The sequence below is a fragment of the Ipomoea nil genome, unplaced genomic scaffold (assembly GCF_001879475.1).
Source record: "Ipomoea nil cultivar Tokyo-kokei standard unplaced genomic scaffold, Asagao_1.1 scaffold1474, whole genome shotgun sequence".
NCBI lineage: Eukaryota > Viridiplantae > Streptophyta > Magnoliopsida > Solanales > Convolvulaceae > Ipomoea > Ipomoea nil.
Genome location: NW_017617902.1, coordinates 1,292,573 through 1,303,447, shown reverse-complemented (window position 1 = coordinate 1,303,447; position 10,875 = coordinate 1,292,573). Strand labels below are relative to the sequence as shown.

Sequence of the window (10,875 nt, the reverse complement as noted above, 5' to 3'; positions counted from 1 at the left end):
CATAGAAGGGTAAATTTGTCTCAATAATATCTATTTTTATGTTAGAAAATGGGAGGGCAATTTTGTCTCAATGATATTTTTTTTTTCCCAACTAATGCATAATTGAAATGCCAAAGGGAGCATGAGATTCTAATTTCATGAAAATGAATGAATTGCAATTCCGCCTAATTGCAATTCTCTCCAATCAAACGAAGAGATTTGTTAGAATCATGTGAGGATTAGGTGAAAGCAGAATTCTAATTCCCTCCAATTAAATCGGTTGTAAGATTTATTAAACATCTACATCTACAAATCTAATAAGAACCAATAAAGTTAGGTCTTTAATGGGAACAAAAAAAATGTTGGTGTATTTATTTGTTAAAATGAATGGTTCATAGTATTTTAATTTTAGTATTTTTTTTTAATGATTTTCCTTATTTAACATCTATTATATTATTTTTCTTTTCTTAAATAACCCTACATTTCGTTAGTAGAAACTTTAGTAACGGAATATTCTGTTAACTATTTATTATTATTCTTAACTTACTCATTAATTGATATAAGAAATGTCTTAGGTTCGAACCCCAGTTGGTATAATTGTTAAATATATACTACGAATATGTTAAAATGTATTAAGAACACAATATAAAATTTAACATAAACTTTGGTCAAATAATTAGCCTGGCTAAATACATACCATTCAAAGTTGAGCATCAAAGATTATAAATCAGGAACATTGAAAATCATTTTCTTGCATTAAAAAAAAAAAAAATTAGGTTAACTTTTTTTTTCCTTTTTTTTTTTTTTGAAAGCCAACAAACTTATATTGCATTAGCCATTCCAGGCTCAAGAAAAGGAGGAACATCCCTCCAAAGAGAACGTGCCAAAGAGACAGTTACATGCTTAGTCATTACATGGGCAACCTGTATAGCATCCCTACGAACATGAATTACTACTGATCTAGTCATAGCAGATAACAAATGATTACAAGAATGCAAAACGTAACCAAAATAAGTACGAAACGAACTAGCATGATTAAGACTAGAAACTAAGACAAGACTATCAGTGTAAACTGAAACCATTGAGAAGCCATTATTCCTTAGCCACGATAAAGCCTCACACAAAGCCATCGCTTCCGCCAAGAGGGGGTCATATGGGCAAATAAGAGGTCCATTCCCTGCCGCCACAAAAGCTCCATCCATCTCCTGTACAACAAAACCAAAAGCTGGTGCATGATTAGGACCATGGAAGCCCGCATCTACTCGACAAATCACTCCATCATCTAGTACCGAAGCCGGTCCCAGGGGTGCATGTGATACTCGTGTGGTGCTACGATGCTGTTCGGTTGCAGTCCAAGAAGCCCAACTAGCCGTGAACCTCCTAACTACCACAAATGGCACCGGCAAACAACCATCCCAAACCGCCTCATTCCTGACAGTCCAAATATCATATAACAAACCACAAATCCTCCCCTGAGCCTCTGAATTATAAGTAGCCGAGATGCCAAGCCATTGCTCCGTCCATTGCCTAAAACTCCTGCCGTCAAAAGAAGAGATAAGCAGTTGAGATAAGTTCCACACTTGTGAAGCAAAAGAACAAGTACATAAAACATGCATAACATCTTCCTCCTCCAAGCCACATGCTGGGCAAATATTAACCAACTCAACCCTTCTATTAATTAAATTATTGAGAGTAGGCAAGATATCAGACGGAGCCAATATTTCAATATGTGTTTTTGCATTATTGGAATGATTTAGGTCATTATAGTATTAATATTTTTTGTATATATTTCAATAATGGTACAATTGTACATTACTTTACAAATATTGTACTATTATTTTTTTTATCTGACAAAATTATTCTTACATCATTGTCAAACATGCGCGACATAACTACAAAGTTGTTTATCAGAACTACACCTGGACTCTGAAACGGTAGGACCATATTACAAAGAATTGACAATGTCGACATTCCATTAGCTCCAATTGAACAAGTTTACACATCATTCTCAGAATTTTATCAATGCATGAAACTTCTAAAGAAATTGTAAGTTAATTTTTACTATGAACTCAAAACAATATCTATTGTAACCATATATTTCGAATTATTTATTATTATCCTGTATTGATAGCAATTGTAGCAATTATCATTGACAAACTCTAAAAATAATTTGTCTCAACAACGAATGAAAATAATAAAAAAAAAAATTCAATTACTTCATTGTTGTGGATGAAAAGTAAGTAACCACTTTATTACTCTTATTAAATTAAATAAATTAGTAGCTACAACCAAAAATAATATATATGCATTTAATTAATTTAGAATTAAATGTCTATAATGCCTTTATTAAAAAAAAAATATTCATTATAAAAAAATTAAAAAAGAAATATAATTTATTAGATTTGTATATTCATTTATTTTGTACAATTTAAAGATTCCTTACCTTCAAATTCTTTAATTATTTATATTCACTACATTGTCCATTGTTTTCTTTTTACACTATCTTATAATTAAATATCAAAGTTATAATACAAAATATGTTATATATTTATTTACCAATGTATTTTATACAAATATATACAAATATAATAAATATTAATATTTTGTTCAATACTTTCACATGATAATCTACGGCACACATCTCACAACACATGAAACATGTAGGGGAAAAAAGTATCCCACTACCAAATATCAACATGCGCACCAAATATCGACATGCGCTTGCAAGATAAAGAATTCCTAGTACAACTAAGATCTCAGTCATATACATAACAAGGAAAATCTAAAACTTCCTACAACATAATCTATTGCATGACGTTGCCCTCTATGCTACCACCAGTATGACAGTAACCCACATAACACACTACCAATAAAAAAGAAGAAGACATGCACTGAAGATGAATACAATGACAATACTACCCAAAAGAGAATTAAGAAGACTTAGAAAAATTTAAATTAAAAATAGTATTTATTTAGGCTATCGTTTTTAGACTAAGTATTTAGACTAGCGTTATTTCAAAACATAGGTAAGGCAATAACATGAGACACTCAGTTAATCAACTAGGCATAAGTAATGTGGCTCTAGTGTCACGTGTTAGATATAAATATAATCTAACATAAACTTAAACATGTAAACATGTAAGACTAATCTAATAACAATGATGTGATTAGGGAAAAAAAAAAAAAAAAATCAAGATTCCAGCCACAAAGGATATTTTAATCATTAGCAGAATTCTCACTATTGCTAGGCATGTAGTACCTTTCCTTAATAATAATCGTGCCTGACAAATGCAATTTATATATGTATGCCAGTATGTGTTGAAAATCAAAATTAATCAAGGAAGCTATGGATATGACATATTCAATTCAATGTCATATTTTCATGCTATCTCAAATTAAATACTTGGATTATGGAAAAAATCATTTATCAGAGATAAGAGGCATATGTCACATGGATGAATAATGTAATAATGACGATAATATTAAAAACGTCATAATAAAATAAAATAAACAGAATGTACATAGTCATCATGAATTAAAATATATTCATGTCCGAAAGGGATTAGAAAACTACTAATAAAATGGATAAATAAATAGATAATTGCCCATCAAACAATCATATAGTGATCACTCACGATCACCATAATGTTCAAGTTCATACCGCAATAGATCATCATTATCATCATTCAGTATCGCCTTTGCTTCAGGCAAATTGAGTTTTTGTACCTTCCGGGCATCAGTACTCTGTGATGGAGATTCACGCCTGGGAAATTATACGCATGCATTCAGATTGCAAATCATACCCATGCATAAGTACTTTGTGTTTGTGCCTTCCGGGCAACCGGGCAAATTATACACATGCATTCAAATTGCAAAATTTTCTGGGAAAAAGATAAGACATTTTAATACAAAATTTTGCAAATATGAAGCTCAGCAAGTCTAGAAAGTACATAAAAGTTTTCATGTCGATCCAAAGTTTGGAAGTATTTTTCCCGAAATTTTTCCCAACACTGCGCCTGACAGAAAAATAACTGACAGCACACTACTAAAACTTTACAAAAAAATTTTGGAACATCCAAAGCATATTTTTAACAATCTTTTTACAGATATTAAATATAACAAGGCTAGGTTCTCCAAAAAAAAAAAAAAAAAAAAAAAAAAAAAAAAAAAAAAAAGTCAGGCCAAAAGGAGTTCAACAGGTATTTTTCTGAATTTAATTTTCAAACTGTATCGATCAAAATTTTTCAATCATGCCTCAAAATTTATGCAAATAAATTTAACACTCAAGAGGTACATTCTAACCAAGTACTTATAAAATCTTTGTGGGCATGTAGCGCAAGACATTAAACATACATGGAGGCCATTGAGAATTTGATCCATCACCACACTTCATATGTAATAGAACATGGATGAAACATCATTCAAAAGCTATCTTTGGAAATAGTGGTGCAGCAAAGAAGAATACAATATACTCGTAGTGTGGTCCATTAGGAACATAATTCATTGCAGGTTCGTAAGCAAAAGAAGCATCACAAATAGGTCAATGCTGAGGCAAATTCTTATCATACCATCATACATTATTTGCCCTTTTTTTCACAAAGAAATGCTTGTTGTTGTTCTGAAAATCAAGTAAGCAATTCATTTGTTCTACCATGCCAGAAAACATAATTGGCTTATTATTTCACCGAAAAAGAATGGATAGAGGTATACAGTAAAAGTAAAAGCAATTAAAAGCTTCAGATACTTAATTAGTATCAATAAGTGATTCTTTTGGTTTAGCTTACTTTGAAGCTGAACTTGTGCCAAAAGGACTTTCAAGGCTACATAAGAGGCAAAAGCCTATTTTTCATAGAGCTCTGGAATTGAAGCATCTTGCTTTAAAAAGCTCAAGTTGTGCCAAGTTACATGGATATTCTCATCCTCAGTGCAAATGTGCAATCATTGAAGTAACATTTTAACTTCTCAAATTCCGCAATCCACATGAACAAGCAAGCAAATAACCACAACAATAAATGTAAATTCACGTCGCAATACAGCAGCAACTAACGCAGCATATAGTAATGTCACGAATGACAAATCTTATGCTTCCACCAACATTTTGTAATCAAAATTTTAAATATTTGGGAAACATACCGTTCACCAATGGTGGCACATACAATTTAAGCTCTATAACGACCAGCAACAATTGACTGCTCTCAGGTTCACCAACAGGTTGGGTTAAAGGAGAAGGGTCGGCAAACGAGCAAGAGGTCACAGCCATACCATGGCCAAGCCACCAGCAACTCCTTGGTCAGAAACGTCCTATTGCCGGAAATTCATCGGGCCCAGGAGGAACCCCGAAATCGCCCCCGGGCAGTCGCGGATCCACAAACTGAGATTGGCCCCAATCATGATTGTCTATGCATTCAACACTGAATGAATTGCGGCTTGCGGCTAGAGAGTTGCAGAAGGTTGGCGATCCACAAATTCATGATAGCGATCAGTATCCCCACCATCGACGAAGAAGTCAAGGATTGAACCATTGACCTTTGGTTAAGGATGCATGAGTCTCTTTCATTCAACCACACCCTCCATTTAATAAAATGTCATGCTCTTTACAAAAAAAATAAAAAAAATTAAAAAAAAAATGTCATGCTCTTGATGAATAGCCATGGATTTCTCACCATAGACTGCATTCATGGTACAATCGAAGTTGTTCTATAGGGTTACTACCAACACTAAAAATAAAACTAATTAAAAACTCTGTAATAATAAAAGCCATAATAAAATCAGGTCCAAGTGGTTACTTCTCATCTAGGTGGTAAACAAATACTCGTAATAATAAAACCTGGAAAAAAAAAAAAAAAACACAGATCCATCACAATACCATCTACAAAAACATCAATCACAAAAAAAAAAAAAATGAAATTAAAAAAGTATACATAATATCAAGTTTTAAGGTAAAGATAAATACCTTCTGTGCTTCAAAACAAATGGATTAACACAATGATTCTCTATAGGACTACACAACCAAAAGAAAAATCATTATATACAGAGATTAATCAAACAATGTACATAATACGACATCAAAGCAAGAGTTTCAACAAAGTAACTTCAAAAGAATTACCATTACCATTTTGGTTCCCTTGATCTCTCTGGTAACCTCCGACAGCATTCACCATGATCTCGGATGCTGAATATTTTGTAGTTGAAATTTTCAGATACATACATTGTTGATATTTATACTGAAGTAGGTGTAAAAAGTGTGTTTCAAAGCTATAAACAATTAATACATTTTGATGCCCAAGATCTCAAATACTGCTACCAACGTTCCAAGTTCTGCATCCACGATATGTTCATTGCAGTAGCCACAAGCAATGTATTGAAAATTGAAAGAAATTAATTCCTTTAAATTTAAAGAAATTAATTCCTTTCACGCCAATCACGCGTCCATTGCATGCATTTGGACAGAAAATTACTTCTTTTTAATATTTTATTTTTATTAAATGCATTCTCAAAAATGAATACAAAATTACCTAATTTTCAATGGGCATGAAAAAATTAAAAATTTTATTTTTCAAAAGTTATGGGTTGTTTATGGTAAGGATTAGGGTGTAGATTATACAATTCTATTTGTAACATATTTTGTATTATTTGAATTAATTTCACTTTTGGTCCCACGACTTATGATGTTCTATCACTTTTGGTGCACAACTTTAAAATTTTTTAATTTTGGTGCCTAACTTTGTTATTTTTATCAATTTTGGTCCTTTCGGCCAAATTGACAGTTAAATGTTGTTGGATTTTATATTGTTAGGGGTAAAATCGTCATCCCAAGGAAACATCTTCAATATCTAAACAAAATCACCGTAAAATCATATCTATAGGTGTTTGATGATGAGAATAATGGGGAAGATGGGCAGAAACCAGACAGATCTATGGGATTTATAGTTTCGACCATTGACAAACTCTTCTTTTCCTCTTAATATGATTTTTCTTTTGTTTAAATATTGAAGATCTTTCCATGGGATGACGATTTTGCCCCTAAAATATAAAATCTAGAAATATTTTACCGTCAATTTGGCTAGAAGGACCTAAACTGATAAAAATAACAAAGTTAGGCACCAAAATTGAAAAAATTTAAAAAATTTTAAAGTTGTGCACCAAAAGTGATAGAACATCATAAGTCGTGGGACCAAAAGTGAAATTAATTCTATTTTGTATACTAAATCATTTATATATTCCAAGTTGACTAAATATGTCACATATAGAAGTAAAATTTTAATATACTCCCTAGTATTTAATACATTATATATATATATATATATATATATATATATATATATATATATATATATATATATATATATATATATATATATAGTAATAATTAACCAGGACTATGTGGTCTAATGGTATCCGGGTTGGACTTCCATTTGGAAGATTATGAGTTCAAGCCTCAGTGGAGGCGTTATTGGTTCTTTGTGTTTCAGTAGGTTGAGAAAGTATATGAACAGATACTACAATGTAATAGAGCCAGTAACTTTATATTAATTATTAGGCTATCATTATTCCTGTAATACTCTCTCACTTTTAAATGCCACTCTTTCACTTTCAAAAGTGGTTTCACTTGCATTTTATATTATAAACATAATAGACATAATAATAAAGTAATAATAAAATAACAAATAAACAAAGAAATAAAAAAAGAAATAAATGTCAATTGCAAACTTGTTATTATAGCAAGCTTGCAAGCCACATAAGCTAACAAAATAAAAAAAAAAAAAAATCACATTACCTTCCCATCATCTTGAAAGGGGTTCACTTGCTGAGATGAGAATAATCTTAGTATAGTAATATACACATTATGTAATTAATACATTGTAAATATACATATATATTTTTTAAAGGTTGTGGATTGCCAATTAAGATTTTCAATATTCAAAAACCTTAACCAAAAACTTTAGAGGTGTTTTGGTTCAATGAATGTTTTAAGATGATGTAATACTCTCAAAAATCTTACATAACTAATAATAATTTACAAAAAAAATTGAATTTTTGTTTATAAAGAATGAACTAAAATAAAGTTTAAGAACTTTATATTTTTTTGCAGTAACTTCACATTCTCTATAACTAAATAGGAACATACGATATATATATATATATATATATATATATATATATATATATATATATATATATATATATATATATATATATATATATATATATATATATATATATATATATATATATATATATAGGCTCCGGATCCCATGAGGTCACTTAGATGGATGAGATCATGGGATCTCATCTCATCCATTAAATCATTACAAATTGAAGGGTGAGATTGAAAGAGATTTGTTATACATTTAAGATAGCAGATTGGGCATAAGGGTGAATAAGTAATTATTATATTGGAGCTATTTTTTGTTACAAATAAATTGGAATATATTCCATGTGAAGGGGTACGTGATTATCTTATTAGCTTATATAATAATGGTAACAAATATTCTTAATAATGGGGTGAGAGCTGTAGCAAAGCATTCGCATAGCAGACACCAAGTGAAGTCGTTGTTTCTCTCGGCCACGTTGATGTCAAATTCGGCCAGAGGTATGTGCAACCGTACTAGTTTTGCATGGTAGAATGTTTTTACGTGTGTGCAGACATTATGACGAGCGTGTGCGGTTGTAAGACATGGCGGGTGTTTAGTAAGTGCATGTGGATGGAGTTTTGTAGAATTAGCATTACGTTAAATATGTGCGACACGGGTTTCAAAAAGTTAAAGATGCAACGAAACATGTGTGTGTATACGAAATGTTAATGGAAATTTTTCTTGGATGTTTGTGCGAAGCTAGTTCATAGATTTTCAATTATGCGGTAATCATAGAGTTTTAAAGCATGAGAGAGTTATTTTCTAAGCCTGTACGAGTTAGTGTTTTAGAATGTGCAAGTTACGTTATAAAGCCTGTGCAAGTTAGTTTGTAAGGATGTGGTAGGTAGTTCCTGAGCCTGTGCAAGTCAATTGTTGATCCTGTGGTAGTTTTTGTTTTTTACGGATGTGCAAGTTCGTTCTGAGCCTGTGCAAGTTATTTTCTTAGCCTGTGCAACTTACGACGTAGTGGGAATAAATGTCCGATGTTTTAATTTCCTGACATTAAGTACGCTTTTAAGCCTTTGCAAGGTATTTTTATGTCTGTGCAATATGCATGAATGATTGAGGTTAGCCTGTGCAAGTGAGGTATTTAGATTGTGCAATTAAGTTTTAAAGCGTGTGGGAGTTATTTTCTAAGCCTGTGCGAGTTAGTTTTTAAGAATGTGCAAGTTACGTTTTTAAGCCTGTGAAAGTTAATTTGTAAGGATGTGATAGGTAGTTCCTGAGCTTGTGCAAGTTAAATGTTGATCCTGTGCTAGTTTCTTTTAAGCAGATGTGCAAGTTTGTTATGAGCCTGTGCAAGTTATTTTCTTAGCGTGTGCAAGTTACGACGTAGTCGTAATAAATGACCGATGTTTTAATTTCCAGACAGTAAGTAAGGAACTTAAATTTAACGAAAGCAAATGCACGTATTTCGACGTTTCGAATGTAACATATTTACATGATTCGGTGTTAGCCGAGACACTATATATAAACAAATTTAATTATTAAATCAGATGAAGATTAATGAGTGTGTTGAATAAATGATTCCATGAGCTGGAAAACCTACATGAAGAATCACAAAGAAAAAAAAAACGAAAATGCAGTTTTATATATATATATATATATATATATATATATATATATATATTTATATTTGGAATTAACAACTCTACCACCAAAAACTTAAAAAAAAAAAAAAACAAAAAACAAAAACAAAAACAAAAACAAAATAAGAGTGACATACTACATAGACAAAACACCACAATAATACAAAATTAAACAACGGATTAAACGCACAAACCATAACAGTGCAATGCACACAAAACTAACAAATTACATGCCAACAATAACCCAGAAACCCCTACACGAAAGAATCCCCAAAGATATACATGTTTTTTTAAAAGCACCCTAATGTCCAAAGGGAAAGTGAAAATCAAAATTGCATTTATAACGAAAAAGAATTAATACCAAACATGATAACATACACATGGCATTTCCGTACCAAGTGCACCAATTAAATCCCACGCCAAACACTTTAACCCACCGTCGCAACGTACCAAAATACACAGAAGATACAAATGAGACAAAAAAAACCAAAATAGATTACGTCGCACGCACCATACAGTGAAATGCACACACCAATAATAAATGGCATGTAACCAAACACCAGAAAAAAATGGAGATTATGAAAATGAATGCGTACTTATAGCTGGTTTTTTAAAAAACAAATCCAATGACCAAAATGAAATTATACATGTCCAATGATGGCAGCCTTTACATTGTCAACAGAAGTAGTATTAAGTGCATTGAAAATCAAATGCTGAGGAGGATATTTCACTCTCCACAAATTTACACAAGTTTTTGGCATACGGCTTTTCAAACTCCCCCGGCAATGCTTGCAACCACGACTCCTCTACCAACAATTCCTTCAACTTCACATACTAAGCCCCCTCACCTACCACACATGTACTCCCTTGAAATCCCTCATCGATTAAAATAATTTTTTTAACTAATTTTTTTAAATTTTGTTACTTACAAATATTTTAATATTGGGCATAAGTTTTCGCGCATCGCCCGAACAAAATGCTAGTGTATATATATATATATATATATATATATATATATATATATATGAATGAATTGGAATATAATTGTACCAAAAGTCCCAAAAAATCAAAATCAAAAGAGATGTTTGGTTCAAATTATCTCACACACACACACACACACACACACACACACACACACACACACACACACACACACACACACACACACACAC

The 10,875-nt window shown here is 31.6% G+C and overlaps 1 long non-coding RNA gene across 1 annotated transcript; it reads right to left on the bottom strand.

Annotated features, from left to right (window-relative positions):
• Positions 1–5,723: 5,723 nt before the first annotated feature.
• On the bottom strand, positions 5,724–6,162 carry LOC109188729. Its single transcript, XR_002055488.1, has 3 exons — positions 6,092–6,162; positions 5,933–5,980; positions 5,724–5,806 (listed from the first exon to the last, which is right to left on the bottom strand). It is a non-coding gene; the product is annotated as an uncharacterized LOC109188729 (long non-coding RNA).
• Positions 6,163–10,875: the final 4,713 nt, after the last annotated feature.